The sequence below is a fragment of the Ranitomeya variabilis genome, chromosome 2 (assembly GCF_051348905.1).
Source record: "Ranitomeya variabilis isolate aRanVar5 chromosome 2, aRanVar5.hap1, whole genome shotgun sequence".
Taxonomy (NCBI): domain Eukaryota; kingdom Metazoa; phylum Chordata; class Amphibia; order Anura; family Dendrobatidae; genus Ranitomeya; species Ranitomeya variabilis.
The window spans coordinates 525,633,694-525,652,528 of record NC_135233.1 but is presented as its reverse complement, the minus strand read 5'-3'; positions in this window follow the sequence as shown (position 1 = coordinate 525,652,528).

Genomic DNA, 18,835 nt, shown 5'->3' with positions numbered 1-18,835 from the left:
GGTTTCCTTTGGTAGGTTTACACACACAACACCTTCCACGTCCAGGCCAGGAGGGGGAGCTCCAAGCCCTGTATTAGGGCAGCTTCCCTCAATAAAGATCCTGGTTTGGATGCGGAGAGAGGTCAGTTTGTAGCAGGAGTCTGTGTGCGATGACAGACAGGAGTGGAGCACAGAGGAAAGAGAGAGCTTCAGGAGGCCATGAGCAGGCCTCTGAAGAGTATCAGCACAAGAATCTGGGTACCAGGAGCCCGAGGCTTTTGTGGATTATAAAACAGAGCAGAACCGGAGGGTATTGTTCTACAAGGACTTTGCCTATAATTACCTGTGGCACAGCAGCACCTAGGAGCCTGGAGTCACCGAGAACAGAGCCCAGTTCACACGGCCCGAGCTGCCTGTCCTAGGACAGCAGAACGATTAAAGACCTTGTTGAGACACTTAGTGGCAGCAGAGACTTAGAGACAGAAAGCACAGAGTGGTAGGCTCCTACCTGACTTACCCAGGGGAACTTGCTTGTCTCTGGACTGCCCGGACTTCTTTGCCTGCCCTGTGGTCTGGTGCCCTAGACTGTGGATGCTGAGGTGTTCAGTAAAGGTAAAGAGACTGCAACCTTGTGTCCTCGTTCTCTGCACCTCTCAATATATCACTATCCACACACCGGGAGCCCTGGGGATATACTTCACCTGTGGGAAGATATATCATCTAGCTGCCCTAACATCCCCCAGCAGACCCCTTAAAGCAGCGTCAGTCCCCACTGACCGAATACCACAGGTGGCGTCACGAACATAAACTTTATCCCTTTAAAGACCTTTCCCCTTTCACATGGGCGCCCTGGGCCACAGACCTGGTCGCAGCCACCATGACATCCCCCTGTGAACCGCAGGACCCGATGCCGAGTACCCCTAGCCCACGGGGCGTCTCAGAGAGCTTCTATCATAATCTGGATTTGGAATTGAAATTGGCTTTTGCCTTTGCTGTGGCTTGTGAAGAAGAAAGAAGAGCAAGATGGAGAAGACATTGTCGCTACTGGCAACACCCCATTGTTGAAGTCCGAGAGAGCCGTTGAGCCTACCACTCATACATGAGCTGTGTGTAAACCCATAGAAGTTTTTCGAATACACAAGGATGTCGTAACAGAGCTTCCATGAATTGCTGCAACGTGTGCGAGGATCCATCACCAGGCAGGACACGCAACTACGTCGAGCAATTCCTGCTGAAGAATGTCTGTTGGTGACCCTGAGGTGTGTAATTTTGAAAAATAAACACATTGTTTGTATTACTGTCATAAAAGCCATGTACTGATTTTTGTTTCCATTTTCTGTGCGTCAGATTCCTGGCTACCGGAGAGACCTTAAGATCTCTACATTTCCAATTCCGGATTGGAGTGTCCACCCTTTCTGGGATTGTTGGAGACACCTGCCGTGCATTATGTGACATTCTGCGTGCAGAATTCCTCTCCCAACCCACAACTGAACTCTGTTTGAAAAATGCAGCAAAATTCAATGAAATTTGTAATTTTCCTAACTGTGTGGGGACTGTGGACGGCAAATACATTCGGATTATGAAACCTGCTGGAAGTGGATCCGAGTATTTCAATTACAAAAAATACTTTTTAATTGTTCTCATGGTGATTGCAGATGCTGAGTGTTGTTTTGTCGTTGTTTACTTTGGCTCATTTGGATGAGGAAATGACTCACAGACTTTCAAAAACTCTGACATGGGCCAACGTTTATATGGTAATAATTTTAATTTTACCTCCACAACCTCTTTCGAACACCGAAGGACCGCCAATGCCATTTGTTGTGGTTGGGGATGAGGCGTTTCAAATGTGTGCCAACCTCATAAATCCGTACTCGAGTCGGGACTTGAATAACACCAAAAGAGTTTTCAACTACCGACTGACAGGGTCACGAAAAACTGTGGTTTGTGTCTTTGGTTTGCTGGCATCAAAATGGCGCGTTCTGGGAACACCAATCAATCTAAAAACTGAGACAATTAATGATGTGGTCAAAGCGTGTGTTATGCACAATTGCATCCTGGCAAAAGAGCGACAACAAATAGAACTTGACGAACCTGTTGCTAGCACTTTGCAGGATTACCGTGATCACCCTCTCAGGACTACAGTGGAAGTTGCCCAGATGAGGGATAAGTTTGCTGCTTACTTTGTTTCGGATATTGGATGTCTTGCATGGCAAGACGATATGGTTCAATACACTTTAAGTAAACGTTATATGTTTTCTGACTATACTACTAATAAAACACCTCCAGTTAAACAACCGCTCCAACTTGACTGAAAAATACAATACAATACACACGTGTGTGTTTTCGCATAGACAAAGAAAACAGGGATTGTGCAAACAAAATAAAAAATTTTATTTAACAACAAACAAACAATTGGTTTTTATGTTTGGGGTCTGTATGACGGTGAGATATTGTGAAAGTCAAACAAACAAGGCAGCACACTGTAGCGCCAAAACATGCAAACATGAAACATGAAAGTTAAACTGCATTACTGCACTAGAAATATGAAAAAATGAGAGCGTTTAGCGCATAAATTGGCCAATTTACGTGTACCTGGTAGCCACTTTACGGCATCTCTCGTATACCAGGTTTTTTGAAAGGTGAGATATTGTGGACCTTGGGGGTGTGGAGCTGTGATGATTGGGTAACATTTGATAATGAAGGGGTTACAGGGGAAGGGGCAATTAATTGAAGGATTGGCTACTGGATGGGACTGGACACATTGGGAGTAGATAACTCATTAGGAGTTGAACTGTGGGAAGGGATAGACAAATTGGAAGGGAGACAACCAAGGGAAGGTAGTGGCATATTAAGACAACAGAGACACATTGGGAGGGTGGAGGTGGTAGGAACATTTTTGGCTGACATTTCTTGCTCATGGTCTTCATTTTACGGTCACTAGTGGGAGTCTTTCTGAGTTTCTTTGTTGTATAAGTGGGAGTTTTGGCCTCTGTAGCAACGTGTGGTGCTGGACTGTGCAGCGTGGTGGATGCTGCTTGCTGCAGGGGTGCTGCACGCTGAAGCGAGGTGGATGCTGCTTGCTGCAAGGGGCTGCACTCGAGTGTGGTGGATGCTGCTTGCTGCAGGGGTGCTGCACTCTGCTACTCTGGAGCGTGGTAGATGCTGCATTCTGGAGCGAGGAGGATGCTGCTTGCTACAGGTCTGTTGCACTCTGGAGCATGGTGTAGCTGTAAACTGTGGGAAAAGGCCAGTCATGCTGTGCTTGTTGATGCTGGTAAAATCCGACATGCGGCTGATAGCTTCAGGACTGCTGCTGTAATGCCTGGCTGTAAGCAGCCTGGCAGGCCTGCATGACGTTGAGCTGGAGTTCAGGCATAAGGTTTTCCGACACGCAATGCTCTATTGCTGAAAAAAAAACGGTCTCTGAAGGTCGGCTTCCAGGCGGTCAAGGCGTTTGTGGACATCCTGGAAAAGTGTAAACAAAGAGGAAAGCAGCAACACTTCCATTTTGCGATGAAGAAACCTTAGTCCTTTATTTCCAATATAAATTCATGGACAAGGATGACGGCCGTTTCGCGTTAACCACGCTTCCACGGGTCATGTGGTTAATGCGAAACGGCCGTCGTCCTTTTTACTTGCACTGTCCCTGCCCTGTTTACCTTGTCCATGAATTTATATTGAAAATAAAGGACTAAGGTTTCTTCGTGACAAAACGGAAGTGTTGCTGCTTTCCTCTTCGTTTAGATTTATCTACATGTTTCTTCCTGGCAAGCACCCTCCACCAAGTGACTTTACTCCCATAATGTGCCAATGATTCAGAGTGTATCCTTTATACCAGTAAGTAACTTATTACATTTATCTCAGTGCCATTCATTTTTTCTTCTACTTGGAATCCTGGAAAAGTGTGTTCACCTCAGTGAACCCACTGTCCAGTCTATCTCCAATCACCTTAATTCCATCATCCTGGAAGACCGAGCTTAAGTGAATAAACACGGGCATGACTGACCTCTCACAGGCCCTCTGCCGCTGACGAGAAGTCAAAAGTAGTGGCAGAGAGCTGGGAGAGGGGAAAACCTGATGGACCGGCTGCCTGTTCCCCAGCCTGTGAAGCATGTCTGGTTGCTACATCGCTGGTGGATGATTGGGACTGTTCGTTGGCTGGTTGATGAGGGGCCGCTCCAACAGAGGAAGATCCAGGTTCTGTGTGGAAAATAAAAGAAAAACATTACTAAATGTTTTTTTAAAGTTTATATAATAGACAACAGAAAAGATACATTCGCTGAACAAGCGCAGGCCTCAGAAAAGTCAGCATAAGATTGTATTTATACTTCGAAAGCTTTGGAGCAGCACCACTTTTAACCCACATCTCCTGTCTGATATCCTTATTGAAGTGATCCTTCATCGAACGCCAACGAACTTTTACGTTCTTCACTGTGAAGGGGGAAGAAAAAAAAAGTTAATTGTAAAATAAGACACCAACATTTACAGGAAAACATTCCACATTGCAATACTTACGTAAATCCTTTCTGACTTGTGGCCTTGCAATGGTCCCAATCATCCAATAGCGATCTGGCCACTTCTTCCCAGAGTCGTCGAATCAATACCGAGTCGGAATGATTACGATCACGGGGTCCCACAACGCTACACGCTCTTGATCCAGTGGAATGAGTAGGTCAATGACATGTTGACCTTCCTCACAATGTTAAACCTATAGTTCAAATAAAATAAGAAAAAATATTAAGTCATACAGTTTTAAATATACAAAACTGGAAAAAAAACAATTACAAGTCTGATAATGAAAAGAATACTTACACCCAGTCTTTCCTCCTCAGGTATTTGAACCCGATGACCCTGGGAAGATTCATTTCCACTTGACTGCTCCTGCTCTTCTGCACTGGAAGGTTCCTGTAAAGAAAAAGCATGATTTACCAAATGTGTAGTATTGCCAGTCAATACATACCAATCTGTATATCAACTGTGATTACATAATCAATGTCATGAGGAGAACCAAAAAGGACCAAAAAAGCACCAGAGGAACCAAAATAATCATAAGAAGATTTTATTGATTAAAAGAGTAACAAGGCATAAAAACACACAGAGAGAGACAGGGAACACACCACAAACAGGTGGCAAGGTGGTCACTGACAGGTCAGTAAAAACTAGTAAGCTGATGAGCGCTAATCTTTAGCGCTCATCAGCTTACTAGTTTTTACTGACCTGTCAGTGACCACCTTGCCACCTGTTTGTGGTGTGTTCCCTGTCTCTCTCTGTGTGTTTTTATGCCTTGTTACTCTTTTAATCAATAAAATCTTCTTATGATTATTTTGGTTCCTCTGGTGCTTTTTTGGTCCTTTTTGGTTTTCCTATTATGCATGCACTGAACCTTTACATGTCCTGACACCCCAATAACTTTGTGGTGGGGGTGTATTGTTGGTTCGGAATTCTTTGATATAATCAATGTCATGTCCACCCTGGGAAGCAGTCAGGTCTTCACTGTAGGACATGTTTGAAGAGCAGGCAGCAGTCAAGTGAAACACTACAGAAAAGAACAAATAAGAAAAAAACAACTTGTTTAAAAGAGCCAAACACAATGTAGCCAAAGCAAATAAAAAAAATGAAGGCCAATACTTACATTACAGGCACAAGTCCAGCAGAAAAGCAGGCAGCACAGAAGCGTGATAGCAGCACCGCATCGGAACAGCAGCTCAACACGGGGACAAGAGCACAGCATTGGGACAGCAGCACAACACGGAGACAGCAGCACCGCACCAGCAGCACTACACGGGGACAACAGCACCGCACAGTCTACAAGGAAAAAAAAGGAAAACATGAGACACAAAGTGACGAAGGGTGTGAATCTGGGCAGAGTGTGAGACTGGGCAGAGCAACATAGTACACACACTTCTACTTACACAAGGCCACAGGAGCAATCCACAACAGGTAATCCCGGACAGGAAGGGGCAAGCTAGGCAAGGAGTCCAGGACAGGAAAAACACACAGTCTAGATGGAACAGAAAACAAAACATAAGTACAGAGTACAGAATGCAGTGAGAGACAGACATATGTTTTCAAAGCTTCTATACTTACATCCAGAGTCTTGTGCTCGCATCCAGAGTCTTGAGAGTAATGGACTTCCTGTCTCCAGGCAGGGATTTTGCAGGTGGTGAAATCATTTCCTGGACATGATTAGTGTGAAGTACGCATGCGTATCGAATGCATGTGTACGCATGTCCTTGAGTACCAATGCGTTCCCATAGACAGTAATGCGTTGTTTTGACACACTCATCCGCATGCGTATTTCTGCGCTAAATTGACACCTCAAAAAATGCAACATGTTGTGTTCGCCCCACACCGCAAAATGACGCATGCGTATGGAGCGCCCCCACGTAGGGGCAAAGGGGTACTCGGTACCGGGTCCTTCGGTTTGGGGAATGTCACTGTGGCCTGACCCGGTCCGTGGCCCTTTGAGGGGAGTCCAATAAAAGGAAGAGTTTTTTATGGGATAATGTTCGCGACGCCACCTGTGGTATTCAGTCACAGTGACCGACGCTGCTTAGGGGTCCGCTGGGGTGATGTTATGGCAGCTAGATGGTATACCTTCCCACAGGTGAAGTGTATCCCCAGGGCTTCCCAGAGTGTAGATGGTGGATGATGTCAGGCGCAGTGAATAACGAGGACACAAGGTTGCAGTCTCTTTACCTTTACTGAAGGCTTCAGCGTCCACAGTCCAGAGCACCGGATCACAGGGTAGGCAGAGTCCGGCCGGTCTGAAGGCAAATCCAGAGTCCCTTTATCCAGGTGGAAATCAGTAGCCTTCCTCTAGCGCCTGAATGTTGTAGTACCCCCCTGCTGAGCTTCTCGGTGAGGTCCTCACAACTGATGTTGGTGTTCTAGATGTTATTTCTCTTCCTCTCTGTCCCCCAGATGGTATGGATAGGACAAACCCATATGACTGATGGCCTGAGGCTTTTTACAGGGACTCTATCATGCCCCTGCATACACAATGTTAAATATATGTACGCAAGACGCATGCAGATCAGTACGCAGATATACGCTGCGCACACATACGTTACTGTGAACCCGGCCTAACATACTACGTCGCCAGGCACTCAGATCCTGCAGTGCCGGACATGTCCCCCTGCTTAAGCCAGTACATGTGTGGCCCCTTCTGAAGTTTGCTAGAGAGCATTTGGATTATCCAGAAGTGTACTGGGAGAATGGTCTGATGAAACCAAAGTTCAACTGGTTGATAGAAACAAAACTCGTCGTGTTTGGAGGAGACAGAATGCTGGGTTGCATCCAAAGAACACCATACTTACTGTGAAGCCTGGGGGTGGCAACATCATGCTTTGGGGCTGTTTCTCTGCAAAGATACCAGGACGACTGATCTGTGTACATGAATGAAAGGGGCCATGTATCGTGAGATTTTGAGTGCAAACCTCCTTCCATCAGCAAGGGCATTGAAGATGAAACATGGATGGGTCTTTCAGCATGACAATGATCCCAAGCACACTGCCAGGGCAATGAAGGAGTGGCTTCGTAAGAAGCATATGAAGATCCTGGAGTGGCCTAGCCAGTCTCCAGATCATAACCCCATAGAAAACCTTTGGCAGGAGATGAAAGTCCGTGTTACCCAGCGATGGGCCCAAAACATCACTGTTCTAGAGGAGACCTGCATGGAAGAATGGGCCATCATCCCACCAACAGTGTGTGCCAACCTTGTGAAGACTTACAGAAAACGTTTGACCTCTGTCATTGCCAACAGACGATACAGTGGGGCAAAAAAGTATTTAGTCAGTCAGCAATAGTGCAAGTTCCACCACTTAAAAAGATGAGAGGCGTCTGTAATTTACATCATAGGTAGACCTCAACTATGGGAGACAAACTGAGAAAAAAAAATACAGAAAATCACATTGTCTGTTTTTTTATCATTTTATTTGCATATTATGGTGGAAAATAAGTATTTGGTCAGAAACAAACAATCAAGATTTCTGGCTCTCACAGACCTGTAACTTCTTCTTTAAGAGTCTCCCCTTTCCTCCACTCATTACCTGTAGTAATGACACCTGTTTAAACTTGTTATCAGTATAAAAAGACACCTGTGCACACCCTCAAACAGTCTGACTCCAAACTCCACTATGGTGAAGACCAAAGAGCTGTCAAAGGACACCAGAAACAAAATTGTAGCCCTGCACCAGGCTGGGAAGACTGAATCTGCAATAGCCAACCAGCTTGGAGTGAAGAAATCAACAGTGGGAGCAATAATTAGAAAATGGAAGACATTCAAGACCACTGATAATCTCCCTCGATCTGGGGCTCCACGCAAAATCCCACCCCGTGGGGTCAGAATGATCACAAGAACGGTGAGCAAAAATCCCAGAACCACGCGGGGGGACCTAGTGAATGAACTGCAGAGAGCTGGGACCAATGTAACAAGGCCTATCATAAGTAACACACTATGCCACCATGGACTCAGATCCTGCAGTGCCAGACGTGTCCCACTGCTTAAGCCAGTACATGTCCGGGCCCGTCTGAAGTTTGCTAGAGAGCATTTGGATGATCCAGAGGAGTTTTGGGAGAATGTCCTATGGTCTGATGAAACCAAACTGGAACTGTTTGGTAGAAACACAACTTGTCGTGTTTGGAGGAAAAAGAATACTGAGTTGCATCCATCAAACACCATACCTACTGTAAAGCATGGTGGTGGAAACATCATGCTTTGGGGCTGTTTCTCTGCCAAGGGGCCAGGACGACTGATCCGGGTACATGAAAGAATGAATGGGGCCATGTATCGTGAGATTTTGAGTGCAAACCTCCTTCCATCAGCAAGGGCATTGAAGATGAAATGTGGCTGGGTCTTTCAACATGACAATGATCCAAAGCACACCGCCAGGGCAACGAAGGAGTGGCTTCGTAAGAAGCATTTCAAGGTCCTGGAGTGGCCTAGCCAGTCTCCAGATCTCAACCCTATAGAAAACCTTTGGAGGGAGTTGAAAGTCCCTGTTGCCAAGCGAAAAGCCAAAAACATCACTGCTCTAGAGGAGATCTGCATGGAGGAATGGGCCAACATACCAACAACAGTGTGTGGCAACCTTGTGAAGACTTACAGAAAACGTTTGACCTCTGTCATTGCCAACAAAGGATGTATTACAAAGTATTGAGATGAAATTTTGTTTCTGACCAAATACTTATTTTCCACCAGAATATGCAAATAAAATGATAAAAAAACAGACAATGTGATTTTCTGTATTTTTTTTCTCAGTTTGTCTCCTATAGTTGAGGTCTACCTATGATGTAAATTACAGACGCCTCTCATCTTTTTAAGTGGTGGAACTTGCACTATTGCTGACTGACTTAATACTTTTTTGCCCCACTGTATATAACAAAATATTGAGATTAACTTTTGTTAATGACCAAATATTTATTTTCCACCATAACTTGCAAAATACATCTTGCCAAATCAGACAAGGTGATTTTCTGGATTTGTTTTCAGATTTTGACTCTCATAGTTGTGGTCTACCTATGATATCAATTACAGGCCTCTCTCATCATTATAAGTGGGAGAACTTGCACAATTGATGGCTGACTAAATACTTTTTTCCCCACTGTACATGATCAGTTTCCTTGGTTTGTATTAGAAAGATATCAGTCCTAGTGATGAGGGAACATGCTCTGATGTTCTGTGTGGGATCCAATATCTTTCTAGCACCCATAGACTTCCATATATGAGTCTCACTTGCCTGATCTCTGCTCCCCCCAGCTCTATTCCCCGCCCAGCATAATCTCATTTGCATATATGTTCAAACACTGATTTCTGAATAATGGAGGAAGGGACTGGTCATGTAAAAGCTTGGCAGGATATGTCTTTGAAAGAATTGTAAATGTATAGAAACAGTTTGAGGGGTGAGATCCTGCTGACAGATTCCTCCTGACTTGGTATCACAACCACAAAATGACAAGCTCTGCCATTTCCCTGGCAGATTCCAGTGCAGTACTCCTAATCTCTGCTCAGTGAGCTCTGCAGCTTGTTCAGAGGCCATGTTATCTCTGTGTACAGTTGTGGCCAAAAGTATTGACACCCCTGCAATTCTGTCAGATAATACTCAGTTTCTTCCTGAAAATGATTGCAAACACAAATTCTTTGGTATTATTATCTTCATTTAATTTGTCTTAAATGAAAAAACACAAAAGAGAATGAAGCAAAAAGCAAAACATTGATCATTTCACACAAAACCCCGAAAATGGGCCAGACAAAAGTATTGGCACCCTCAACCTAATACTTGGTCGCACAACCTTTATCCAAAATAACTGCGACCAACCACTTCCGGTAACCATCAATGAGTTTCTTACAATGCTCTGCTGGAATTTTAGACCATTCTTCTTTGGCAAACTGCTCCAGGTCCCAGGTGCCTTCTCCAAACTGCCATTTTTAGATCTCTCCACAGGTGTTCTATAGGATTCAGGTCTGGACTCATTGCTGGCCACCTTAGAAGTCTCCAGTGCTTTCTCTCAAACCATTTTCTAGTGCTTTTTGAATTGTGTTTTGGGTCATTGTCCTGCTGGAAGACCCATGACCTCTGAGGGAGACCCAGCTTTCTCACACTGGGCCCTACATTATGCTGCAAAATATGTTGGTAGTCTTCAGACTTCATAATGCCATGCACACGGTCAAGCAGTCCAGTGCCAGAGGCAGCAAAGCAACCCCAAAACATCAGGGAACCTCCGCCATGTTTGACTGTAGGGACCGTGTTCTTTTCTTTGAATGCCTCTTTTTTTCTCCTGTAAACGTTGATGCCTTTGCCCAAAAAGCTCTACTTTTGTCTCATCTGACCAGAGAACATTCTTCCAAAATGTTTTAGGCTTTTTCAGGTAAGTTTTGGCAAACTCCAGCCTGGCTTTTTTATGTCTCGGGGTAAGAAGTGGGGTCTTCCTGGGTCTCCTACCATACAGTCCCTTTTCATTCAGACACCGACGGATAGTACGGGTTGACACTGTTGTACCCTCGGACTGCAGGGCAGCTTGAACTTGTTTGGATGTTAGTCGAGGTTCTTTATCCAACATACACACAATCTTGTGTTGAAATCTATTTTTCTTTTTCGTCCACATCTAGGGAGGTTAGCCACAGTGCCATGGGCTTTAAACGTCTTGATGACACTGCACACGGTAGACACAGGAACATTCAGGTCTTTGGAGATGGACTTGTAGCCTTGAGATTGCTCATGCTTCCTCACAATTTGGTTTCTCAAGTCCTCAGACAGTTCTTTGGTCTTCTTTCTTTTCTCCATGCTCAATGTGGAACACACAAGGACACAGGACAGAGGTTGAGTCAACTTTAATCCATGTCAACTGGCTGCAAGTGTGATTTAGTTATTGCCAACACCTGTTAGGTGCCACAGGTAAGTTACAGGTGCTGTTAATTACACAAATTAGAGAAGCATCACATGATTTTTCGAACAGTGCCAATACTTTTGTTCACCCCCTTTTTTTATGTTTGGTGTGGAATTATATCCAATTTGGCTTTAGGACAATTCTTTTTGTGTTTTTTCATTTAACACAAATTAAATGAAGATAATAATACCAAAGAATTTGTGTTTGCAATCATTTTCAGGAAGAAACTGAGTATTATCTGAAAGAATTGCAGGGGTGTCAATACTTTTGGCCACAACTGTATGAGAACAGTGTTAAGTGTAGACATCAGGATAAGCCAAAGACAGACCACTAATGTGTCACAGCAGGTTATACTCTCCAGTAGGAGAAGATACTGAACCAAGACTGTCACTCAGACACGAGTATAATTGAAGCTCTGACCGTCGGGTCAGAGCGATATCGGCAGCGTGATCAGGTAATGTGATCACGCTGCTGACGTCACTCGCCAGCGCGGAGAGCATTGGTGGTAAGTGCTCCACATTAGTGGAGCTGAAGACACCGAAGATGGGGAGAGATTTAGTGTAACGGGGATGGGGGATATTTACTGTGTTTGGGGGGGGAGTATTTACTGTGTCTGTGGGTCTATAATACTTCTTAAAAAAATGTACCGTATATACTCTAGTATAAGCCGACCCGAGTATAAGCCGAGACCCCTAATTTTGCCACAAAAAACTGGGAAAGCTTATTGACTCTAGTATAAGCCTCGGGTGGGAAATGCAGTAGTTACTGGTAAATTTCAAAAATAAAAATAGATACCAATAAAGTAAAATTAATTAAGACATCAGTAGGTTAAGTGTTTATGAATATCCATATTGAATCAGGAGCCCCATATAATGCTCCATAAAGTTCATGATGGGCCCCATAAGAGGCTCCACATTAAAATATGCCCCATATAATGCTGCATAAAAGGTTATTGATGGCCCCATTAGATGCGTCATAGAATATTATGCCCAATATATTGCTGCACAAAGGTTGATGGCCCCATAAGTTGTTCCATAGAATATTATGCCCCATATAACGCTGCACCAAGGTTGATGGCCCCATAGGATGCTCCATAGAATATTATGCCCCATATAAGGCTGCACAAAGGTTGATGGCCCCATGAGATGCACCATAGAATATCATGCCCCATATAACGCTGCACAAAGGTTGATGGTCCCATAAGATGCTCCATAGAATAATATGCCCCATATAATGCTGCACAAAGGTTGGTGGCCCCATACGATTCTCCATAGAATATTATGCCCTATATAATGCTGCACAAAGGTTGATGGCCCCATAAGATGCTCCATAGAATATTATGCCCCACATAATGCTGCACAAAGGTTGATGGCCCCATCAGATGCTCCATAGAATATTATGCCCCATATAATGCTGCACAAAGGTTGATGGCCCCATAAGATGCTCCATAGAATAATATGTCCCATATAATGGTGCACAAAGGTTGATGGCCCCATAAGATGTTCCATAGAATATTATGCCCCATATAATGTTGCACAAAGGTTAATGGTCCCATAAGATGCTCCATAGAATAATATGCCCCGTATGCTGCTGCTGCTGCGATTTAAAAAAAAAATAAATAAAAATGACATACTCACCTCTCATCGCTGGGTGCCGAGAGATGGGTCCCTGAGCAGGCAGGCGCCAGGTGCCGGAGTCGCCACTGGCTCAGGCCCCGGACACTTGCGATATTCACCTGTCCCTGTTCCACTGGCTCGCACCGCTGTATTTTCCGAATCTCTGCAGTGACTGTTCAGGCAGAGGGCGCGCACTAACCACGTCATCGCACCCTCTGACCTGAATGTCACAGCCAGAGGATGCGGAAGACAGAGCCCGGCGGAGAAACAAGGACAGGTGAATATCACATGGCTCACCCTCCCCCGTCGTATTCATCCCCTCCTAGCGCGGTCTCTATGTTTGTCCCTGCTTCTCCGATGGTCTCCGGTGCGTGCCGGCTGCTTGTTCCTGTGTTCAGCGGTCACATGGTACTGCTCATTAAAGTAATGAATATGTGCGCCACGCCTATGGGAGTGGAGTCGCGTCCATATTCATTACTTCATTAGCGGTACCACATGACTGCTGAACACAAGAAGATCTGCAGGCGCCGGTCACCATGGGAGAAGCAGAGAAGTGCAGAGACTAAAAAATGGGCTGAAGATCTCAGCTTATACTCGAGTATACAGTTATATGGGAAAGTTTGGGCACCCCTATTAATCTTAAGCTTAATGTTTTATAAAAATAGTTTTTTTTGCAACAGCTATTTAAGTTTCATATATCTAATAACTCTTGGACACAGTAATGTTTCTGCCTTGAAATGAGGTTTATTGTACTAACAGAAAATGTGCAATCTGCATTCAAACAAAATTTGACAGGTGCATAAGTATGGGCACCTCACCAGAAAAGTGACATTAATATTTAGTAGATCCTCCTTTTTCAAAAATAACAGCCTCTAGTCGCTTCCTGTAGCTTTTAATGAGTTCCTGGATCCTGGATGAAGGTATTTTTGACCCATCCTCTTTACAAAACAATTCCAGTTTAGTTAAGTTTGATGGTCGCCGAGCATGGACAGCCCTCTTCAAATGATCCCACAGATGTTCAATGATATTCAGGTCTGGGGACTGGGATGGCCATTCCAGAACAGTGTAATTGTTCCTCTGCATGAATGCCTGAGTAGATTTGGAGCGGTGTTTTGGATCATTGTCTTGCTGAAAGATCCATCCCCTGCGTAACTTCAACTTTGTCACTGATTCATGAACATTATTGTCAAGAATCTGCTGATACTGAGAGGAATCCATGCGTCCCTCAACTTTAACAAGATTCCCGGTGCCGGCATTGGCCACACAGCCCCAAAGCATGATGGAACCTCCACCAAATTTTACTGTGGGTAGCAAGTGTTTTTCTTGGAATGCTGTGTTTTTTTGCCGCCATGCGTAACGCCTTTTTGTATGACCAAACAACTCAATCTTGGTTTCATCAGTCCACAGGACCTTCTTCCAAAAAGGAATTGGCTTCTCCAAATGTGCTTTTGCATACCTCAGCCGACTCTGTTTGTGGCGTGCTTGCAGAAACGGCTTCTTTCGCATCACTCTCCCATACAGCTTCTCCTTGTGCAAAGTGCGTTGTATAGTTGACCGATGCACAGTGACACCATCTGCAGCAAGTTGATGCTGCAGCTCTCTGGAGGTGGTCTGAGGATTGTCCTTGACTGATCTCAACATTCTTCTTCTCTGCCTTTCTGATGTTTTTCTTGGCCTGCCACTTCTGGCCTTAACAAGAACTGTACCTGTGTTCTTCCATTTCCTTACTATGTTCCTCACAGTGGAAATTGACAGGTTAAATCTCTTAGACAGCTTTTTGTATCCTTCCCCTGAACAACTATGTTGAATAATCTTTGTTTTCAGATCATTTGACAGTTGTTTTGAGGAGCCCATGATGCCACTCTTCAGAGGAGATTCAAACAGGAGAACAACTTGCAAGTGGCCACTTTAAGTAGCTTTTCTCATGATTGCATACACCTGGCTATGAAGTTCAAAGCTCAATGAGGATACAAAACCAAAAAAAGTGCTTTAGTAAGTCAGTAAAAAGTAGGTAGGAGTATTTAAAACAAGAAAATGATAAGGGTGCCCATACTTATGCACCTGTCAAATTTTGTTTGAATGCAGATTGCACATTTTCTGTTAGTACAATAAACCTCATTTCAAGGCAGAAACATTACTGTGTCCAAGAGTTATTAGATATATGAAACTGAAATAGCTGTTGCAAAAAAAACTATTTTTATTAAACATCAAGCTTAAGATTAATAGTGGTGCCCAAACTTTTTGATATAACTGTATACAGTATTTAAACGTTATAAAGACATAATCATAATTAATTCTAAACTTGCTGAATTCCTGGTTTACTTGAACCCAGTTATTCCAGTTTTTTATACGTTATCCAATATTCATAAAAACTTGAAGGCACCCCTCGGATGACCCATTGTTGCCTCCACCAATTCAATACTTTCCCCATTGGCCATAACCTTACAGAAAATCCTAACTCCTTTACTTATCGGTAAAATTACATCTTATCTCAAAGATACATCACATTTCTTCCACTTGTTACACTAGATGTAAATAGCTATATACCCCGGTAGTGAACACTCCACAGGGAACCAGTTGGCTTCCGATTTTCTGAGTTCTGATACCACTTTCACACCCAGCCAAAGTCAGTTCTGTATTAATCTATTGACCTTAATCCTCACTTAAAAGTCATTATGTTTGATGACCAATTCTTTCTTCAACAATGTGGCAGAGCAATGGGCTCAAATGTTGCACCCCCTTATGCCAAAATGTGGCACCCCTTATGCCATCATGGCATGGCATGCCTTTGTATGCAATCAGTCATCTATTAGAAATGTTACATAGACAATATTTTTGTCATTTGGCATGGCAAAGCGACACTCAAGTGGAATTTTTTAAAGGTCTGAATTTTTGTATACCAGATTTGACATTTACCCTACACTATCATCATCTTACAATTCACTTTTTGGATACTCAAGTATCTATTAAGACATGGAGGCAACTAGACATAGATTTATATGTCAAACTCACCCATCATCCTCACCATATCAAGCAGTCTCTTCCCATCTCACAACATTGCTGCATTGACCGTATTATCTCTGACGAGACTAACCAAGCAAATAGACACTAGGAAATGGAAATTTAATTTCAATTGAGATGGTTATCCAACACGCATCACACGACCTCAGTGCATAAAGAACCTGCATTCGACCAATGCCAACAGATTGGCCTTTGTTAGTACCTATCATCCATTTATGGGCAAAAATAACCAGTGCATTGTTAAACATTGGAATATCCTAAAGAAAGCTTATCCTGACATTTCTGAATTTCAGACCAAACCTCTTCTGTATAAACATACTGACCAAGTAATCAAAACCAGTCAGGAAGTGTATATAATTAGTACCAAAACCTTTATTAACATATAACAGTACAAGAAAATATTTAAAACAGTGCCTCACAATCCAATACAATAATAAATGCCAAGGCAAAGCAGCAAGAACTCATAAGTATAATCCCCACCTGTTTCAAAGTAGCCACTTGTTCATATCATAGTCAGTACCGCAACACTATTGAACATTATCATTAACGGTGGTTACATAACAACCCTCTATAGGTATGGACAGACCAAATGCTCCTCGGTCACATCATAATCCATACAGGGGGAAACAGCAATGGAGGACGGACTAAACTCCCTTCATTCAGGCACACGGGAAACAGCCAGCTATTGCACATATTCCCTCTCACACCATCACGTGCCTTACTCATCCAGTCCCTGGAAATGGACCCCCACCATCAGAGGAACCAACTTGATATTTCCCGACATCACACTCCGTGAAATCCGCCGTACAACAATGGGTAATGTATCCAATGCCCAATCATGTGAAACATTCCGGGTAAACTACCCGATACATATTACCTAAGTTGCCGTTCTTCCACCTCGTGGCCTGCTGCACCTTGACTACCCCGACGCGCGTTTCGCATCCGCTTCCTCCTGGGGGCAAACCTCTTCTGTGTAATAAGAGACCTAGAAACATTAAAGACCTGTTGGTTAGAGTGGATGTAGGCCCCTGGTTCATCCAAGCAACACAGAGGACATTAGTCACACAGCGCAATGGAACTTTCCAATGTTGGAGCTGCCTTCAGTGTTCCCATGTTATCAAAGGGGATTCCTTTACCCATGCTCAATCAGGCAAACAGTTCCAAGTTAAGGGGTTCTTCGCCTGCAAGTCTTCGTTTGTCGTATACCTCATTAAGTATCCTTGTGGTCTCAGATATGTTGGTTTGACTGCATAGGTAGTTTTTCGTACACTGTGTACTTTGAGGAAGAACATTTGGCTGGGTTTCAGCCATTGGTTGCCCTTTTTGGTCTTTATACCTTTTCTGGACCCTATGTTGGACTATTGGACATTTTTACACCCTGTGTATGGCTTATATAGGCCGCATTTTTTTTATTGATTCTTTATTATTATAGTTTTTGTATATATATATATATATATATATATATATATATATATATAGATAGATAGATAGATAGATATTAATGTATATGTCAGTGCACTTATATGTATGTTTATTATTCTTCTGTACATACATATGCAATTGTTTATGTGAGTATTTGTTCTATACAGTGTCTCTAATAAATCACTATCATATGTATATTGCACTATGTCACTTTGTAGCATTTATGCAGTGCACTGGCTAAGACATAGCTATTCACAATAAATAGTGTCTGATTTAGTGTTGTACAGTGTCACTTTTATACTCTGGGGTATTTAATGGATGACTATATAGTCCATGTCCTCCCCTAATATTACTCCCCATCACTTCTACATTTGATACACTTATGATTTTAATTCAATTAATTGACTGAGCGCTATCTTATACACAGTACTTGAATATTTTATTTCACATTTAGTAGGGATGTTCACTGTTTTCCATTTCATTAGTCCGGAACTGGGTCCCTTCTTATGTTCGCCTGCTGTCTTTCTCTGTAAACTGTGTCTTTTCCTAGTTTTCTGGCCTCCAGACAGTGCGCATGCGCTCATCCCACCCCCTGCACTTCCAGATGTGCTCCAACACCGGATCGCTTGAGTTCCAGCTTGCGGTCCGGGGAGAGCAGGTCAGGAATTGACTTTATGGTAGGGGAGGAAGAATGAGTTCTTCATGCGCCGGACATGCCCAGTTGGTCAATACACCCTTTACTTGCGTCACATGCTTTCTATTCACTTTTCTATTGGTGCCAGCCACCCCAGTCACGCCCCCGGAAGAAGCGGGATGCGAAACTCATATTCATGGCTGCAATCTTCACTGCTGTTTAAATTTTCTGGTAATGTGTTTCATTTATATTTTCAATGATTGCATGCCTTAATAGCCTTTACTTAGCCTGGCTGTGGATGTAGGGCACATGCCTATTATACTATTGGTGGGAAAATGTTATTATTTTGAATACATCCACACAGCTTTGTGCTTTGGGCTTGTAATGTGTTAGATTTTTCACATTTTGCAGTGTCTCCTCTAGTTAGGGCACTCTTTATCATTCTACTGTTTTTATATGTGTGTTTTTGATTTTTTTTTATACTATTATTAATAAAGCTATGTATTTTAATGTTTCTGATTAAGCTCTGGATCTCTTCATTCGGCAACATTATGTGCTAGTCCAAACATTGTGATTAAGCAATCTTAGAGTGCAGTAAGCAAGAGACATGTGACAGGGGCACAGGAGAGTTAAGAAGAATGGGTATGTGCAGTGTGCTAGGAGCTGGTCAGATTACTGAGGAAAGGTGCAACTGTCCCTGTGATTCCTGTTAGAGAAGAAGAATCACATTGAGGAGACGACTACGGTTGGATGCAGTGTTGGATACCACCCAAAG